This window comes from Polypterus senegalus, chromosome 7, assembly GCF_016835505.1.
Source record: "Polypterus senegalus isolate Bchr_013 chromosome 7, ASM1683550v1, whole genome shotgun sequence".
NCBI classification, from domain to species: Eukaryota; Metazoa; Chordata; class Cladistia; order Polypteriformes; family Polypteridae; genus Polypterus; species Polypterus senegalus.
The window spans coordinates 69,595,254-69,614,421 of record NC_053160.1 but is presented as its reverse complement, the minus strand read 5'-3'; the positions used below and the strand labels follow the sequence as shown (position 1 = coordinate 69,614,421).

General features: G+C 37.0%; 1 protein-coding gene across 3 annotated transcripts in view; it reads right to left on the bottom strand.

Annotated features, from left to right (window-relative positions):
- dock8 (dedicator of cytokinesis 8) overlaps positions 1-19,168 on the bottom strand; it is a 229,161-nt gene that overhangs the window by 162,249 nt on the left and 47,744 nt on the right. Inside the window, exon 1 of one of the 3 annotated variants that reach the window (XM_039758844.1) lies at positions 8,410-8,428. The exons of the other annotated variants lie outside the window; for them this stretch is intronic. The gene's annotated coding sequence lies outside the window, so the exon portion shown is untranslated. Of the gene's footprint in view, positions 1-8,409; positions 8,429-19,168 lie in introns of those variants that run through there. 3 annotated transcript variants of the gene reach the window in all.

Here is a 19,168-nt window from a genome sequence, read left to right as displayed (position 1 = left end):
GCAATAATTTTGTTATTGATGGCTTTCTAACACTTGTTTTAAACGTGCAGGGGATAAATTAATAAGAATTTTAAAACAATGTTGTTATACATCAGAAATAAAGGCCTTTAGGAAACGGTAGCAAAAGTGGCAAGCATTTTACTTGCATCCTTAATTAGTATATCTGTAATTCATTAAGATGTGTAGTTTTCAGGTAACCCTCCCCAGAACCAAATACTAGTGCTACCATTATTTGCTTTTTTTTACCTTATTCTTTTAATAAATATATTCATTTACCAAAACTGCTCATCCATTTTCTAAATTACTGGGTTCCAGAATCTATCCCAGCAGATTCAGACATTTTCCAATTCATCTCAACACACACAACTAACTCTGGACCTTGAAATTTGAAATAATAACAGGTGCACCCAGAACAAACTCCTCGTAGAAACACAAACTACACAGAGTAGTAACTGTTACTATAACACAGTCTCACTGAGATCAGGAAGCCGCCTTTGTTACTTGTTGTAAAAGAGATGGACGTGATGGTAAGTGGGTGTTGCGTTACCTTCTGACACAGCGTGGCATATGGAGGTACAACTGTGGAGATAGAAAAATAAGGCAAAGAATAAACAGTGCACTTTCTCTGTGAAAATGGAAGGACTGATGGAATGTACTTGGCCGAAAATGAGGTATCTTTTAGAAAAAAAGCGTTGCTGTATTTGAGTACAGCTATACTGAATCACAGGTGTATGTACTGAATCACATGCACACGTTCACATGTACAGTATTGTATGTTGCTTCCAAAATGTGAATTGCTGTCTCACTCCACTCCAGACAACTATACAATAGTTACAGAAAAAAATATCACTTATAATAACTCATATTTATTCAATACATTTAATAAAAAAGATCATAAACTAATCTGAAAACTATCAGTACGACAGTTACTTCAGTAAGCTAAAGAATAGTACATAACTCACCTGAAACTGCAATGCAATGTTTTCATACACTCAATACAAAATACACAGCTAGCTTCAACTTGGCATTGGGAAAGGAGAATAGGTGAGGTAGCACATTGTGGATGGAGCAAGCTGCATGTAAAAAATACAAAACTGGCTCACTTGCAATGCTTCTTTGGGCTTTCTTTGTTAACACGGAAGGACAGATGGAAAACATTTTACTTAGCCAAAAATAAGGTGCCTTTTAGAAAAAAAAATGATTTGAGTATAGCTATACCTAAATTCCAGTGCACATACTGAATCACATACTCCCACATGAATCCAAAGTGAATCACATTTACATGTAGTTTTACAGAAAATGTGTAAATGAGAAAAGAAAGGTGATTGTTTATTTTTGTTTTTGCATACATTGTCATGTGTGATTTCTGTATATTGTAATATTTTTATACACCTTGGAAAACAAAGTGCACAACCAGTAACAATTGAGATGTGCAGTGCTCTGCACACGCAGCACATTTTGGACACAATATGCAAACTCATGTGTTTTCCTTTCTCCACATCAAATTGATGCTGGTTGTGTACCTTATATAGTGCCAGCTTTGCCACACTCAGGCTCCTGGCACACTCTGATGCTGACTGGTCTACTTTGCATAAGTTGTGTGACAACATTATACACAAGGTGGCACATTTTGGACTTTCAACTTAAAGAGATATTTGCACTGCTAAAACAAAAGGTTTCATCCTAAAACTGTACTTCTTATTTGGTAAATCTGTTCTCTATGATTTGTTTAATTGTAGTTTACATTACTGTTCCAATATAATTAAAATAATACTTATTTGAAGTTTTAAAAAGTCTGTAATATTTGTTCCAAAGGTCTTCATTATTAAACATTTTGGGTCAGTTGCAGTATGTTATCAGCTGGGGATGATCCCATGCTGATCTGGACTTGGTACATATTTATGTACATATCTTGTTCTGATGTAAACAACCAATAAATTGCATTACCAAGCAATATATAACAGAGTTCCAGTCTTCAAGGCACTGAAAGGCCATGCCACAAAATATTCTTTTGAAGTCACACTTAAAGCAGCTGTAATCTTTTTTGTTTCTGATCTGTGCAGATGGTTCACACTTTGTTCTTCCATCAAAGATGATAGAAACATCTTGTAAATGGTAATAAATCTTTTGTTGTTATTATTATGATTTCACAGGGTCTCATATGTTTTCAGACTCCATATAAGGTTTGTTTTGCTCCATGTGACTAACTCTTATGCAGCCAGCCTGCACACTGCATTCCCTTACACTAACCCAGCATGCGGCTCCCAAGACTTAAATATTAGTTTTTGCTACTCCATACCAGCAGTTAAGTATGCACACCAGTGACCCACTTCAGGCCCACAGAGCCTGAACTGTAATGAACTGTACAGTTTGTGACCAGCAAACAGCAAATAATCCCAAATGGTACATGACTGTATATTTAACTCAGTACTCCAGAAAAAGACAAGCAATGCATGGAAATATTTATATTGCGTAATATACAGTAAGAAATAGAAAAATATATAGCAACAAGCATTTAAACATTAATCTTCAGTAAACAGTGTCACTTATTAAGAAATCACTAGGACACCTGTTGCAAAATTGCACTTTGAAAGATGCTGCCAGTTTCTTCCACACTTTATTGCTTTAGAGTGTCCTCTGGATGTTTGTGCAAAATTTACCCTTAACAAGTTTCCAACTGTGTCCCCGTGTTCTTGATGAACTCATTTTAAAATAACAGTCTCGATCCACTGTACTAATTCCCTTCATAATTTTAAACACTTCAATCATGTCACCTCTTAATCTTCTTTTGCTTAAACTGTAAAGGTTCAGCTCTTTTAATCTTTCCTCATAATTCAACCCTGTAGCCCTGAAATCAGCCTAGTCGCTCTTCTCTGGACCTTTTCTAGTGCTGCTATGTCCTTTTTGTAGCCTGGAGACCAAAACTGCACACAGTACTGAAGATGAGGCCTCACCAGTGCATAATAAAGTTTGAGCATAACCTTGAACATGTATTCTACACACCGATATAACTATACAGTAATCCCTCGCTATATCGCGCTTCGACTTTCGCGGATTCACTCTATCGCGGATTTTAAATGTAAGCACATCTAAATATATATCACGGATTTTTCGCTGGTTCGCTGATTTCTGCGGACAATGGGTCTTTTAATTTATGCTACACGCTTCCTCAGTTTGTTTGCCCTGTTGATTTCATACAAGGGACGCTGTTGGCGGATGGCTTAGAAGCTACCAAATCAGAGCATGTATTACATATTAACTAAAACTCCTCAATGCTATAAGATATGCATCCCGCGCGTAGCTTGATTGTTTGCTTGTCTCTGCCTCTCTCTCACCCTCTCTGACATTCTCTGCGCCTGACGGAGGGGGTGTGAGCAGAGGTGCTGTTTGCACACAAGCTGTTTACCTCTAAGAAATGCCCGGCCGCTTTATCGCGGTGCTTCCAAAAACACACTTTTTGATTTTTTGATTGTTTGATTTAATCTCGCTTTCTCTCTCTCTCTCTCTCTCTCTGACGTTCTCTGCGCCTGACGGCGGAGATGTGAGCAGAGGGGCTGTTTGCACAGAGGCTGTTTGCTTAGAAGATATTGACGCTCCTCTAAAAAATGCCGTGGCAAACTTAAAAGCACAAGTATTGATTTTTTGATTGTTTGCTTTTCTTTGCGCTCTCTCTCTCTCTGAAATTCTCTGCTCCTGAAGAGAAGAAGATATATTTGCATTCTTTTAATTGTGAGAAAGAACTGTCATCTCTGTCTTGTAATGGAGCACAGTTTAAACGTTTGACTAAAGGATGTTATTTCATGTCTAGAGGGCTCTAATAATGTTAACAGTGTGGGAGAGTTTCTAAGGGCAAAAAAAATATATAAAAATAACTATACAAACATATGGTTTCTACTTCGCGGATTTTCATCTATCGTAGGGGGTTCTGGAACGCAACCCCCACGATCGAGGAGGGATTACTGTATAACCTAACATTCTGTTTGCCTCCTTAATGGCTTCTCAACACTGTCTACAAATTGCTACTGTAGTGTTCACTGCGACTCCTAAATTGTTCTCATAAGGTGTACTTTCAATTGTCAGACCTCCCATTGTGTATTCAAACCTAACATTTTTACTTCCTACATGTAATAAAGACCACATTAAGGCCTCCACAGGCCCCAGAGTGTCACACGTATACATTTGCACTCTATGAACATCACAAATTAAAAATAAGATGAACTGAAAGGGTAGTCTCCCATAGACAATTATGCCAGTGGTCACTTGAACATTATGTCAAGGGTTTGTGATGTAATGTACGAATAACTGTAAATGTGTTGCGTAGAAGAGCGTGAGGTACCACTGAAACTGGAAAATACCAGCATTACTTTTTTTTTAATATGCCAAGGCCCCAGGGAGTGCATCCAGATCACCCTGATGGGTCACCTGGCCATCAATTGCAGAGATATAATTATGCTTCAGATGCGATTCTACTAATATTTACCTTTCATTATCATTTCTTTCCATATAGGAATTTCAAGGTCTTTTCATAAGCTCGAAGTGAGTAACATTTACAGTTGCTACTGTGACACTCATTTAGATGTAATGTAGCTTACTAATTACAATTATTTTTTTAGTAAATTCCCGTGATGAAGTAATTTTTCCCAATGCTCAGTCCCTTTAAATCAAGAAGGATGTGTAGCAGCAGTCATTAAGTGAGAGAGGGCCAGACATAAATTGCCAGCACTCCTCCGCTAACATGCAAACAGATAGCCAGCTCTGCAAACCAAGGAGAAACATGAAGCCAAAAAACGACCAGCTCTGAATTAGTCAAACATGCTACTAATAATGTTCTGCTGTTCACTGCAACAACACTTAGTCCTCAAAGTACCATAGTGCTTAGTCTGGTTTTGATCTGCATCTAGTACAGTACCATCTCAGGTACTCTATACCAGACCCTCTTAGATTTTTAGGCCTATACCATGATATACACAATTACCATCCAGATTTTTATAAATATCACTAGCTGATTACCCAGTAAAAAATAAAATGTATTTATAAAATAAGTTAAGTAGTAAAACATTTTGATAAAAGAATTTGAAGAACATATAAGAAGCGTATAAATTATTAAACAGTAAAACATTTCCATAAGAGAATTTGAATGATATATAAGAAGTGTATAAATTATTAAACAGTAAAACATTAACATTTAAGAAGTAAAGATACATTGAGTACTACTGCAGTGGTTTCGATTAAACTACCTGCTTGACAACCTTGCATAACGTGCCTGTGATTTAAGAGAAAAATTATTCTGAGAAATGTGGACGCTGCCCTTCCATGCTTAACGGGCAGAAGGTCCAAACAATTCCCAAGTCCAAAACTTCACATGAAGAGGTCGGTACATCTTCTTAGATGTAAACCTTCCATCTTCTTAAAAGAATTAATCACAAAAGCAACCTTGAATGTTGCGGGGTTTCAGTGACCCAAACTCACCGTAAGGGACAGTAAGTAGCCGTGCACCGCAATTTACCAAGAGAATCACACTCTGATGGCGCCGATCACACTCATTCGCAAAGATTTCCACTGACCAAGGTGCCAACAAGGTACTTGAAGTGTCACAAACAGTGCAAGAAGAGAGGATGCTGCCCGACATTCCGCACCTCCCAGCATCCACTTTGTTGTCACGACCCCTCACCGCTGAAGGCGGTCTCGTCTTCACATTGTTTACAGCTCGGCGCAGTTAAAAAATAGAAAAACACAAAGCTGTTTTCTTCATCTCTTCTACTATGAAGTACTGCCAATTAAAAAAAAAGTTACAATGTGGCAGTTTCTGCGAAAGTCACTTGGACGAATAAATAAAACTTCTCTGTCAGAACGCGCCTGACGGCGGACAGCTCAGCGCTGAAATCCAGAGAGGAGGGCTGGGAGAGGGCAATGCGGGGCACACTTCAATGGGATAGATCGGTGTGTTTGTTTTTCCTTCTTTTCAATATCAGTAAAATAACTCTCACACAAATACAAACAATGAATAAAGACAATATAAAAATGGCATCTACAAACGAAGTGATTAGTTCCTGTATTATATGTTCTGTGGTCATACGTAATTTCCGTTTTGCGTGGTCACATGCAATTTCCGTTTCAAACGCGAAAAAGAATTTTATATATATAGATGATATACCATTTTGTTTATATCATCTAACCCTAATCAACTGTTGCACCGTGTCACCCCTCTTCTTCTTTATAAAAATGTTTTCTAATGTTAATTAGAATATTTTTTAATGCTAACCACCACTATACACAATTAATGTTGCAAAGTAAGCCTTGTCAGACTGTCAAATGATGAAGGTCAATCCTGAACGGTATTTTACTAAACAGATAGCGATAAAATGAATTTTCACACAAAATAGTTTGGGCCTGCATATAATTAAAGACTAAACAGTGGGAAAAAGACATTGTTGTTAAACCTGCAATCATACTTATGACCTCCTGTGGTACTGGCCCTCATACATGATGATTATTGCAAAAGAGTCTTACAGAATAAAACCTGAATGTTAGTAAAAACTGATTCAAAGTGTCTGTAGAGAAAGTTTTAGTTTATTGACTCACCTACCCATCCAACAATCCAGCAAACTATTTTACTACCACAGTGACTTGGAAGTTGAAGCATATCCAGACTGCATTCATAAAAGGAAGGACCCAGTCCTGAGGACTGCTGAAAATTTGCATATTTTCTTTCCAAGCAACTGGGAATGTAGCAAACATCTGTGTATTACACAGTATGTATATTTTTGAATGCTCTAGCTATTTAAGCAATTGCTTACTAATGGTATACAGGTGTATAGTATATATATGACATCTGAAGTCACTCCTCCCCTTTACCTTTAAATGTTGTTTGCAACTGTGTCTGCTCCACTCTTAATTGCCTGTCATTTTTTACTTACGGAAAAAAGCCCTTAGGGGACAAAAGTAAAACAAAGTTTAATTTGTCATTTTCTTTTTTAGAACTATCTAAAGCTATGGCAAATACACAAATATTCATATATTCATGTCAGTCAGTCATTATCCAACCCGCTATATCCTAACACAGGGTCACGGGGATCTGCTGCAGCCAATCCCAGCCAACACAGGGTGCAAGGCAGGAACAAACCTGGGCAGGGCACTTCTTCATATATTTCTTACTAAATTAAAATCTCTATTCTCTTTTTCTGAAAACAGAGTAGGAGCAGAAACAAAACAATTAAACTATGACATTAGGCAACTGTGAAAGTTGTTAGAACAAAGTCTGTAGCCACATGCATCCCTAATACTAAATATCACGGAAAGTAAGACAACAAAACACTCTTACAGCTACTTAGTTAAATTCTGGACTGCAGGGTGCCAAAGCCTAGTCTAACAGTAGCAGATGCAAAGCAGTAACCAACCCTGGATAAAGAGTCAGTCCATCACAACACCCACTGACACACCTACACTATGCCAGTTTATAATCGCCAATTAACCTAACACACTACAGTATACACAGAATGACAGGAAAATCAGAAAACCTAGGAAAAAAACCTTACACAGACTTTGGGGCAAATTCTACACTGCAAACTCTACACAGTCAGCAAAAGAGTGTGGGATATGAACCCAGGACACAGGATCCATGAGACAGCAATGCTGACCATATGCACCACCATGGCCCCCCTAATGGCACCTGGAAGGAAGAAACTGAAGAACCAAACTCGGCAGTAACTGAAAAATTCAGTTCTTTCAGTAACAAGCTACACTAATCTCAGCTTGCACAACAACTTTTCAGTAATTCGTTTGACAAACCTATTCATTCCAATGCAGGATTTGCAGCAGTCCAGGGTCTATCCCAGTTGCTTGGGCAAAACCTGAGCTGCTTGGGGCATCATGATGTTCATTGCAGGAAAAAACACACATCTGGACAGGTATAGGAGGAAACCAGAGAACTGACGGAAAATCCACGCAGACGAGGCGAAAACAAACACACAATAAACTGCAAATAAGCGAGCCTACATGCAAACCCAAGTCCCTGGAGCTATGAGACAGTAGTGCTAACCACTGCACTATACTGCTAATAAACATGCAGTATTAGTACCAACATTATATATTCCACTGCCTGTAAGTTCCAGTAATAGAGAAGAACTGGAACCCAATGCAAACATGGCATTACACTGATTAGCCTACATGAGAAACCCCTTGATGAGGTTAAATCAATCTTAACTCTTGCATATACATAGATTAGCAAACGGAAAAAATGAGCAAACAATGAGATAACATATTTCTGTGGCCTGCAAATTAAATAAGCCTCCTAAATCATTAACATCACAGACTAAAATAAAAGCTAAGAAGAACATCACTACCCAAAATGGGGAAAACACACAGAAATCTGGTTCATTTCAGTTCATTAGGCTTCAAAAATAGACTTACCCTGCTGATTCTTTAAAAGTATGATAAAAGAAATAAAATGGCGTCTTCCGCTACCTTTGTAGCAAGAAGGGTTTTTTTTTTTTGTGCATGTGTTCAAAAATGTCTTCTCAACGAAAAACCACAGAATCACAAGAAGCACATCAGGAAATGACCTCACTATAGCTTACCGGCATAGAAACTTCTCATATGCTGAAATAACGTGCTTAGATACAATACTGAATCCTAAGAGGTGCTAAGACCCATTTGCTAATTTAATTAAAACATGGAGAGAAGTTATTTGTTTCAGAATAGCAAACCAAGCTATCTGCATTAAGTTCCGCAACCCACAGTTCCTCTACAGTTGAGAAATTGCTCAGCATGCTTTGCACAATGCAGAAGTAGTTAGAAAGGACAGGAACCATTTCAAAATTTTCATTTGGCAGATTTTAAGCAATTTAGATAAGAGCTGAACTAATACTTCTAAATATTTTTATTATGCTTCCAAACAACAAGACTAGCAGTCTACTGTTGTTGTAAGCACTCTATATTTGTATTATTACCTACTATTTTAGAGTCCGTATGGACTTTGCACATTCTTACTATGTAGGTTTCCTCCCAGTTCAAAACACTGTAGATATTAAGGTGTGGGGCTCTGTGTTGATGGGTATGTGTATGGTTGCATTCTGAGGTGGACTGGTTTCCCGTTCAGATTTAATTTATGTATTGCATCCAATACTGCTATAAGAGACAGGTTCCCTGCATCCTTATAACAAAGAAAAAAGGTAATAAAATGGAGGATTAAATATTTTTCATTCATTACATCCATAAATTTCTAACTATCTTATTTTGTTGATGGTCTTGAGAGCTGGTATCTATCCCAGGAGCATCTGACGTAAATTAGAACCAAGTCAGAACAGGACATTCGTGCATTCTTCAGATTTATTATCTTTCATAGTGATACTCATATCTAAATCACATTAAATCATTAAGTGTACTGCACTGAGTATTCAAGATGTAAAATCATAATGGAATAGCAAATGACTGCAGAAATAAATGAATGCAGATAATGAACCTAATTGTTCAGATTAAACGTTATTAGGATCTCACTTATAATCACTATTAAAGGCTGGTTTATTTTGTAACCGGATGTGCTACCCAGCTTTGTTTAACAAATTTTACAAGATAATGGGCCTTAGTTATAATAATGCTGTTGGTTAATCAGATTTATCAGAAGTACTATGCAACTACTTTTCTGTATATACCATTTGTACTTTTTTACCAGTGGCTAATATTATTAGATCACTTGAGCTGTTTATTGCTGAACGTGCTACATCCAATAGTCGATAAGTGAAACATTTCTGCCGTAGATCAATTTCTGCTTTTACCAGTGACTTGGCTTTTGTTCGTGGTCATTGTCAAACAGAATTTTATAGGAAAGTGTATTCTTTTGAATTGAAATGTGTAATCAGTAGGATAATTTAATGTGAATTTTAAGTACATTATTATCACTATTGTTGTTTTCTTTTTTCACTTCTTAAATTGTTCACTCAAACATTTCTTTACAGGTTTTTCGTCACTTGTATGTCCAAGCCTCTTTTGATTACCATACCCATAGCCAAACAATAAAGTGAACCTATTTGTTTAAGTGAAAGTTATTAAGATCTCAGTTATAATCAGCAACAAAGGATGTTTTATCTTGTAACACTTGTAGCCAATCTCTGTGCTGGAATAAAACATTTCTTCTATCTTTGCACTGCCGTACACTACAAAATATGAAAATCCAATTTTAAAAGTTACAATTTATACCATACTAGCTGAAATACCCAGCATTGCCCAGAAGGAAAATAAAGTGTTTTTTTAAATTGTTTGAGAAAAATATAATAAAAAAAACACAACTTTAAAAATAAAAATAAATGAACAAACAATGAAGACTCACTAATGTGTTTGTCTTGCGGATCTGCCCCAACCCTACCCATAAGGTGGTGGGTTAGGGCTAATTTCACCCTACAGTATTTTAAGTTGACCAATGAGAAACGTGTGTACCAAGTTTCATGAAAATCACTCCAGCAGTTTGGACGTGATACTGGAACATACATACATACACACACTGACTTTTATATATACATGTATAGATTTTTTAGCATTAGACAATATTTGTTTGTCTTACTAAAAAAGACGTTTTTCAATACCAAGACGAACCTCCATAATTATCTGTTAAACTATATATATATATATATATATATATATATATATATATATATATATATATATATATATATATATACTATATAATGGATTCAACTTCTGGACTGTACTGAAATCCAAGCATTGCCATTGTAGTGTTAGACTGGCTGGTGGATGAAAGAAGAACTATCTCATCTGGTAGCCTGGCTGCTTACTAAGTTTCTTACTGTTGCCAAACTATATTTCTAGACAAACAACCACAGGATGAGGAAATGCTGACATCAGATAAAGGCAAAAGAAGTCAGTCATCATTCACTACTTAATTTATATAGCCACTGCAATGATTGCAAATAGATGCTGAATCATAGTTTCAAAATGGACCATTTTATTGTATTGTACCTGAGGACCGCTCATGGCTCAGCTTGCTGCTTTCCCATCTTGATTAATGCTGACGCTTTTTCAATGCTTGTGTATAGGTAAAAATCTACTTTATGTATACTTCTTTTACCTCATAATAGGACTGGTGAAGTACTGAAATTGTCAATGTAATATAATTATTGACTGACAGTACATATTATTAAAAAGTACATTTTCAAACATGCTTAATGAGTTCTAAGCTATACAGGGCCAGAGCTAATTCTTACAACAGTGGGTGTAAGGCAGGAAGCAGCTGAGGACTATGTACCACTCCATAGTAGGGACGACTCATGCAGACACAAACAACGGACCAGTCTGTAATCAGCTTATTTGCAAGTGTTTTGGGAAGTTGGAGGAAAAACTGGTGTTTTAACATAAAACATGTAAATTCAAGGACTTCAACCCAGAATACTGGATCTGTGAGGCCACTTAACTAAAAAATATATTGTGCCCACCAAGGTTATTATAGATTTGCCTTTTTATATTAGTTTTTATTTCTATATTTTTTCTGAACTTACTTGGAAATTCAGTTTATTTTTAGTTTTCCTTCATCGTGTATTTTTAGTTTTAGTTTAGTTTTGATTTCACAAAGACATTTCTATTTTATTTTTATATCTATTAGTTTCAGTTTTAGTTTTAGTAATTATGGCATGGAGCTCCTACGGAGTTTAGTTTTGTGTCACAATCAGACAGAACTGTACACTTAACTGTACACTTAAGATTTGGATACGAGTTTAATGTTAGTGGAAGCTTACTGCACTACATGGTTTATAATCTGGTTTTGATTTTGTCTGATAAAAACAAGCATAATCAAAACTAGATACTGAATATGAACAATTTTATAAGTTTTAAAATATTTTCTCATGAAAATCACGGGGGCTTAGGAAGAACAGGGCTCTTAGACTTGAATCAATGTGCAGACCCCACCTAGCAGTATTGAGGGAAACAAAGAACAACAAGCATGTAGTGTCAAGGTTAACGGCAGTGAGACTTGAATAGCCCAACATAAAGGACAGTAAACCCATAATGAGCAGAGCAACAGCAGGTAATAGGAGTACGGGCAGGCATAAAATGACAGAGATAGCATCTGAGAGTAAGAACAATATATACATTATCTAAACCTGTTTATCCAGAGCAGGATCACAGGAAACCTGGAGCCTACAGCAGCAGGTTTGGATGTAAGGCAGGAAAAAACCCTGGTATGCAATACGTATGATAAGGTTGATGTTCAGAACAAAAAGAATATGATATTTCAACTATCTATATTGACAGAGAGAGAGAAACATGAAAAAAGGAAGACAAATATTTTAAAATATAATTCTGCTAATGGATTACTTTCACAATATCAGGTATTTTGAGTTGAGAATATGAACTAAAAACGATAAATGAATAAATATAAATATAGATTAAATACAAAAAAATCCCACTATTATGTTTAGTTTTTCAACACTTGGCAGACTCTCTTCGCCTACCTACCTTTGTTTGTGTCGCTTCATTGTTAAAATATGTTTTTAAAGCAAAAGTGATTGGTCAGCAACAATATGCTGATCTTGTATGATGACCTAGTCAGTCTCTCGATCAGTTTATTTTCAAAAACCAGGAGTGGTTTCCCGTACACCTTCTTGTATACTTGGATATGAGGATGGGTATTTAAGGTGTAAACCACAAGAAAATTATTATATTTTAATATTATGTACGTTAAGGAACCATCAGCAACAAATCAAATCAAATTAATAATATATTGAACAATTATAAAAGTAAAGTTGAATAAATCGAACTCTGCAGCTGCATGAATAAAAAAAAAAATATGTGTTCAGGTAAAATACCACTTCTGGGTGATGTATTTGGCCCAAATACACATCTACAATTGTAGTGTAACAACCACATGCCGCATTTCATCCATCTATCTAGTTGCGTTTTTGAGTTATCGTGTTTATATACACACAGACACACTTGCGCACACATACCATTCCAAAAAAGATTAATCAAAATATCGAGGTCGAATGTTTTCATGATTACTATACTTTCTCAATACCTTGTACATGAGAAAGTAAACACAATTTCTCCTGTGCAAAGAGGCAGGTGAATTGCTGTCGACAAAAAGCAGTCACCTGAGAAATAAACTGAAACGTTACTCACTCGTGATTTTTCTGTCCATATGGTAAATGTTTTGTTGACCAGCACATTCTGATTTCAGCCGTTTCAATTACAACTTGATATACAACAAGCGCAAAGAAAGGCAGCACGTAAATTGCTTTCTATTTCACACACTTTAAGCACCCTATTCAGCTTGCTCTGTCACCGCAAATGCTGCGTGAACACCCGCCCTCAGTCACCAAGTGCCGTTCACTTGGATGAATATATGCAGGCGGCTCGTGGTGGATGACTTTCTGTTTTAGAGTTAAACTTACAAAGGTTAAAGACTAACGTCAACAATATTCATTCAAAAACGAAAACTAAAAATATTTTAGTAAATTATTATTTTATTTCAGTTAGTCTTTCCAGCTACTTTAATAGTTTTATTTAGTTTTTCATTTTGGTTTTGTTAATTATTTTATTTCAGTTTATGAAAATGTTTTTTTAATAATAGTTTCAGTTTTGATTTTAGTTTTCGTTAACTATAGTAACCTTGGTGCCCACACACTATTAAGATAAAATGAATTTTTAGAAATATGTAATCAACAGTTTGCAAGCCTTTGTGCAAAGAATTTGAAAATGATATAATTAACTACACAGAGCAAACTAAAGATACTAGCCAAAAAAGGCTGTTTGTCAATACAGGAAACCCTAATTTAGGTGTTGATTAAACTAATTGTACTAAATCTGCATTTGTAGAGTTGGAGTTTTGTTTAACTACTACATTCTGAAAGGGTATGTCTAAACCAGTTTCTGCTAACTACCTATCCATACATTCAACCACTTTCTGAACCTGCTTGACCAGCGTATGATCGTGAGGGCCTATCCCATTCCCAACAAGAAGTGGGTGCAAGGTAAGAACAATCCCTGGACATGGTACAAGTCTAGTACAGGTTGAAAACACACACAAACCACAGGACAATTTAGCATTGCCAGTCCACCTAACAGGCATTCAAACTGTGGGAGAAAACCAGAACAAATGGATAAAACCTACAAAGAAATGGGGAGAACATGCAAAAACCATGGAAGCATTACATGGGACTTGATATCTGGTCTCCTTGTTGTGAGGCATCCTACTCCTTTAGATTTGTGCATTGTTTAATATTACAACGTATTTATCATGTTTTGCAGGATTTTAAATGTATATATTTTTAATTGACCATTTAGGAAAAATATTTTGATAAAACCATCCAGAGAGTACCTGTACAACCACCTAAGTATGTATAATAGTAAATAAAAAGAGCAGATATATGGTTCTTCATGGTAATGACAAAATATATATTTAAGATCTGGTGATAAATTCTTTAAGAAAATACACTTATTTTTTGCAGAAGAAAGTGCTATATGAAATTACTGAACATGTAATGTAAAAAGAATGTACAGGATAATAAAATGTACAGTAAACACCCCAAGTGATTTATACCACTATTTTAAACTATACAATAATTAGAAAAGTAGTGTATCCTAATAATGACACAAAAAATAGGACACTTTACATCAACCACCCATCTATCCAGCCACTTACTGAATCCATCCATATATTCATTATCTCAACACTTAGTTAAGGTTGTATGGAGATAAAGCCTATCCCACAAGACTGAATATATCACAGGAATTAATCACAGATGGGATGTCAAGACATCACAGGGCAAACTGTCAAGTACAGTCATGCATCAAAATGAATAAAACACAACTAATGGACAAATGTGCCACTTTGTCTTCTAAGTTTTGGGGACAGAGAACTAAACTAAGGTCCAGTATGTGGTGTAAAATGACTAAAGGGTCCTGGTGCTTCAATGGAAACATAAAGCCAACTGGAAGCCTTAAACAGGCCTGAAAATACTTCACACATCTATCACTACAAAGATCTTGTAAAAACGTATTCAGTTAGTATGTTTCTATTGAGCCAAAATGTTTTTCCATGTAAGTAATAAATTCAGTGTACTGAGTGCACTTGATAATAAAGTTGAACTTTATATAACAAATTTCTGAAAAACCCAAACACAAACAAACATTCCTACAGTACTAAACAGGAAAAAGAACCAGAACATACAAAAATGAAAATGTGCACTACAGGATACAAGAAAGTTATTAATGTACACGTAAGGGGTGTAAAAAGATGAAGTGTAAGAAAAATGCCGCAAAGTCCAGGTCAAGCTAATATAAAACTAATATAAAGAATGACCAGTCTAGTGCAAGCATGCAAGTCCAGTATTTTGAAATCTTGGAAGACAAAGGATTGTAAGAGACACAAAATGTTGGAAAATTAAGAAAAGTATTCAATAAAACTATCAAGAAATTAGTGGAACACGCAGACCTCCATTGCTCAAATAAAAGGAATCTGAAAGAGGTTAAGTCCACCAACAGAATGATAAACATGAATGAGAATTTTGAACACATAAGCATCATGTCCTGTGGAATTATGAATAGAAATTCCAAGGGAAAAAAAGAAAGACAAAAAAGATAAGATAAGGAGCAGTTCATACTGTGTACATGTTCATCTGGGCATAAATAAAAAGGAATGTAAAACATCGAAGTCCAAAACGAAAGAATAGTGTTATTTAAAAAAAAAAGAAAAGTGCATGGAAAACACAAAGACAAACAAATGAAAGAAACATGAAATATTAAACCAAAAGTCTGACATACCATGTGTTATAACTGCATTGGTGTTGTGTAAAAGAGGTGAAGAAGTACTTTTTAGGGTGTGGAAGCTTTATGGCATCTGTCTGTTCTTGTAGTTTGTAGACTTTTGTAACATGCTTTTTTTTTATAAAGACTTAGGTGCCTAGCACAAGGAAAGAACCTTCAATATGGGGGGTGTATGGTGTGGAAGAGACTGCTACTGAACTCTGTATTACAGGACATCACCAATAGCAATATTTATTAATGTTACAAAAATTTGAAGTTGATTCATTTTCAGCTCAAACCTGAAAAAAAATTTACATCCAATCCTAAAATTATTACTGACTGATTATACAATTGGTTTGGCTAAATATTTACCTACAAAAAATACTCAATAAAAAGCGCCATCTTATGTTGAAGTCTTTGCAGCACATTCCAGAAAAATAGCATCTCCATATATTTCGTACTTCAAACAAGGGTCAGACTGATTGGTAAATCCTATTGCAAAGTTAATGGCAATAGTGGTGGATTAACGTTTGTCTGTGCTGCTGTTCATCTTATGATCTATTTGAACAGGCTTGGGCATAAGGGACAGTAGGATGAAAGGATGAAATCTTGTATTTTTCAAAGCAAAGAAAGGGAGATCAAAACATAAAAGCATTTGGTAAAATGGTTAATGTTGTGGCTATATATAAGAACTGTTACTCTGGAAAAATGTGTGTGTGTGTGTTTGTGCGCACGTGTGTGTGAGGGGATTTTCAATTTTGAAGTGCCTGCAACATCAAAATATTTGTTTGAGGATTGTGGGGGGAGCAGCACTCAATCTGGGCACATGGTTCCCCCTTTAAGTGTTGAATGCCACAACACTTTAGCATTTAATAAAGGAGCTCTCTCACTTGGAGGTTCAATCATACGGTGAGGATGAAATTTGTAAGTTGTGGAAGCTGGATGACATTTGTCTATAGTTTTTGCTTTTCCTCAGTAAGCCTTGTATTTGTAAAAGGTTGGGGGAAAGGGTTGTTTGTGTTAATGAAATCCTGTACTTCTGTAACAAAATGCGAAGAGATGTGTGAATTTTCATGTGGAAATGAGGAGAGATGTGTGTGTTTTAAGGCTATTAAAGTGTTTGCTTAAGCGCATCATCTGAACAGGTATGTACAGGTATATGATAATTATTGCAGCTGTCACATGTCTCTGTGTTTTTGTCCTTAACTTATTCGATCCACATATGCACCTCATAGATGTAAAACATATGGAGCTGTTGATAAATGAATGTACAAAGTATGAAGATCGTGTTGTTAGTCGTGGTAAAAAAGTGTGGCTTATTTTAGTCAGTAGAGTATAACTTTGCATACGTAGCGGTCAGTGTTTTTTTACTCACTTTCATTTTTATGTCCCATAGCTGATGCACTTGTTACTGGCATGTGGAATGTATTTTCCAGAGAAAACTGTGTCAGTGATGGTCGTGGGTGTAGGTCGTCTTAAATCTGAGGGACATCACCATGTATTTCCTAAAGTAGCTGGCGCAATGTGTTCTGTGGAGTTGTTGCCTTGAATTTCCTATCACGGGATCTGCAATGCTACATATTCAGTGGCTGTGGGAAGGAGTCAAAGCCAAATTTCAGGGCCACTGTGAAACAGACATCAAAGTCATGGGCCACATTGCCTGAGTTATGGTATAAGCAGTCAATTGAGACCAAGAGTAAACTTTCTAAGACCAGGGTGTGCTAGTTTTGCATGACAGACAGATAACCCTTAGTCAGCTAGCTGCCCAGACCAACACATGCCAGAAGAACTCAGTGTCACCAATAAACCCAACATCCACATCTTTGGAAAAGCTAAATTAAATCTGGACTACTGCCTTTTATAATAAAGATGGAACTATGCATTATGCATATGATTGATAGATTGACAGTCCCAAAGGTATCACGTCCTAGTGAGCTGAATGACTTCCAGCCTGTCGCTCTGACGTCACATGTGATGAAGACCATGGAGCGGCTGCTGCTTCACCACCTGAGGCCACAGGTCTGCCACGCCCTAGACCCTCTGCAGTTCGCATACCAGGAGAAGATGGGAGCGGAGGATGCCAACATCTATATGCTACACCGATCCCTCTCCCACTTGGACAGAGGCAGTGGTGCTGTAAGGATTATGTTTCTGGACTCTGCTCCTTAGGGACAAGCTGACAGAGATGGGAGTAGATTCATACCTGGATTGTGGAATATCTTACAGACAGACCTCAGTATGTGCGTCTCTGGAACTGCAGGTCTGACATTGTGGTCAGCAATGCAGGAGTGCCACAGGGGATTGTACTTTCTCCGGTCCTGTTCAGCCTATATTCACTGACGACAATGCTATCGTGGGTTGCATCAGGAGTGGGCAGGAGGGGGAGTATAGGAACCTAATCAAGGACTTTGTTAAACTCAAACCACCTACAACTGAACGCCAGCAAAACAAAGGAGCTGGTGGTGGATTTTAGGAAAGACCAGGCCCCTCATGGACACCGTGATCATCAGAGGAGACTATGTGCAGAGGGCGCAGACCTATAAATACCTGGGAATGCAGCTGGATGATAAATTGGCCTGGACTGCCAATACTGATGCTCTGTTTAAGAAAGGACAGAGACGACTATACTTCCTTAGAAGGCTGGCATCTTTCAACATCTGCAATAAGATGCTGCAGATGTTCTATCAGAAGGTTGTGGTGAGCGCCCTCTTCTATGCGGTGGTGTGCTGGGGAGACAGCATAAAGAAGAGGGACACCTCACGCCTGGACAAACTGGTGAGGAAGGCAGGCTCTATTATAGGCACGGAGCTGGACAGTTTGACATCCATGGCAGAGCGACGGGCACTGAGCAGGCTCCTGTCAATCATGGAGAATCCACTGCATCCACTGAACAGTATCATCTCCAGACAGAGGAGCAGCTTCAGTGACAGACTGCTGTCACTGTCCTGCTCCATTGACAGACTGAGGAGATCGTTCCTCCCCCATACTATGTGACTCTTCAATTCCACCGTTATTATTATAGTTATTGTCTGTCTGTTATACCTGCGTTTTTATCACTCTTTAATTTAAAATTGTTCTTTATTAGTATGTTGCTGCTGGAGTATGTGAATTTCCCCATGGGATTAATAAAGTATCTATCTATCTATCTATCTATCTAGACAGACAGACAGAGTTCCCCAAAGAGAAGAGAGGAGGAGACACAATACACTCTATGAGCTGTACACAATTCCCAGTACCAACTTTTACCACAATATGGTGGGATAAGCCAATGACATACAGTACTGTAGAGTGTTGGTAGCATTACTGACCTCAGGCTCAAATATTGCATTCATTCTAGTTTCTGGCATTCACTTTCTCTGGTAATCCCAGAGTCAGTTCTGTAATTCAGCTGGCCTTACTGATCAGTTTATTTAGG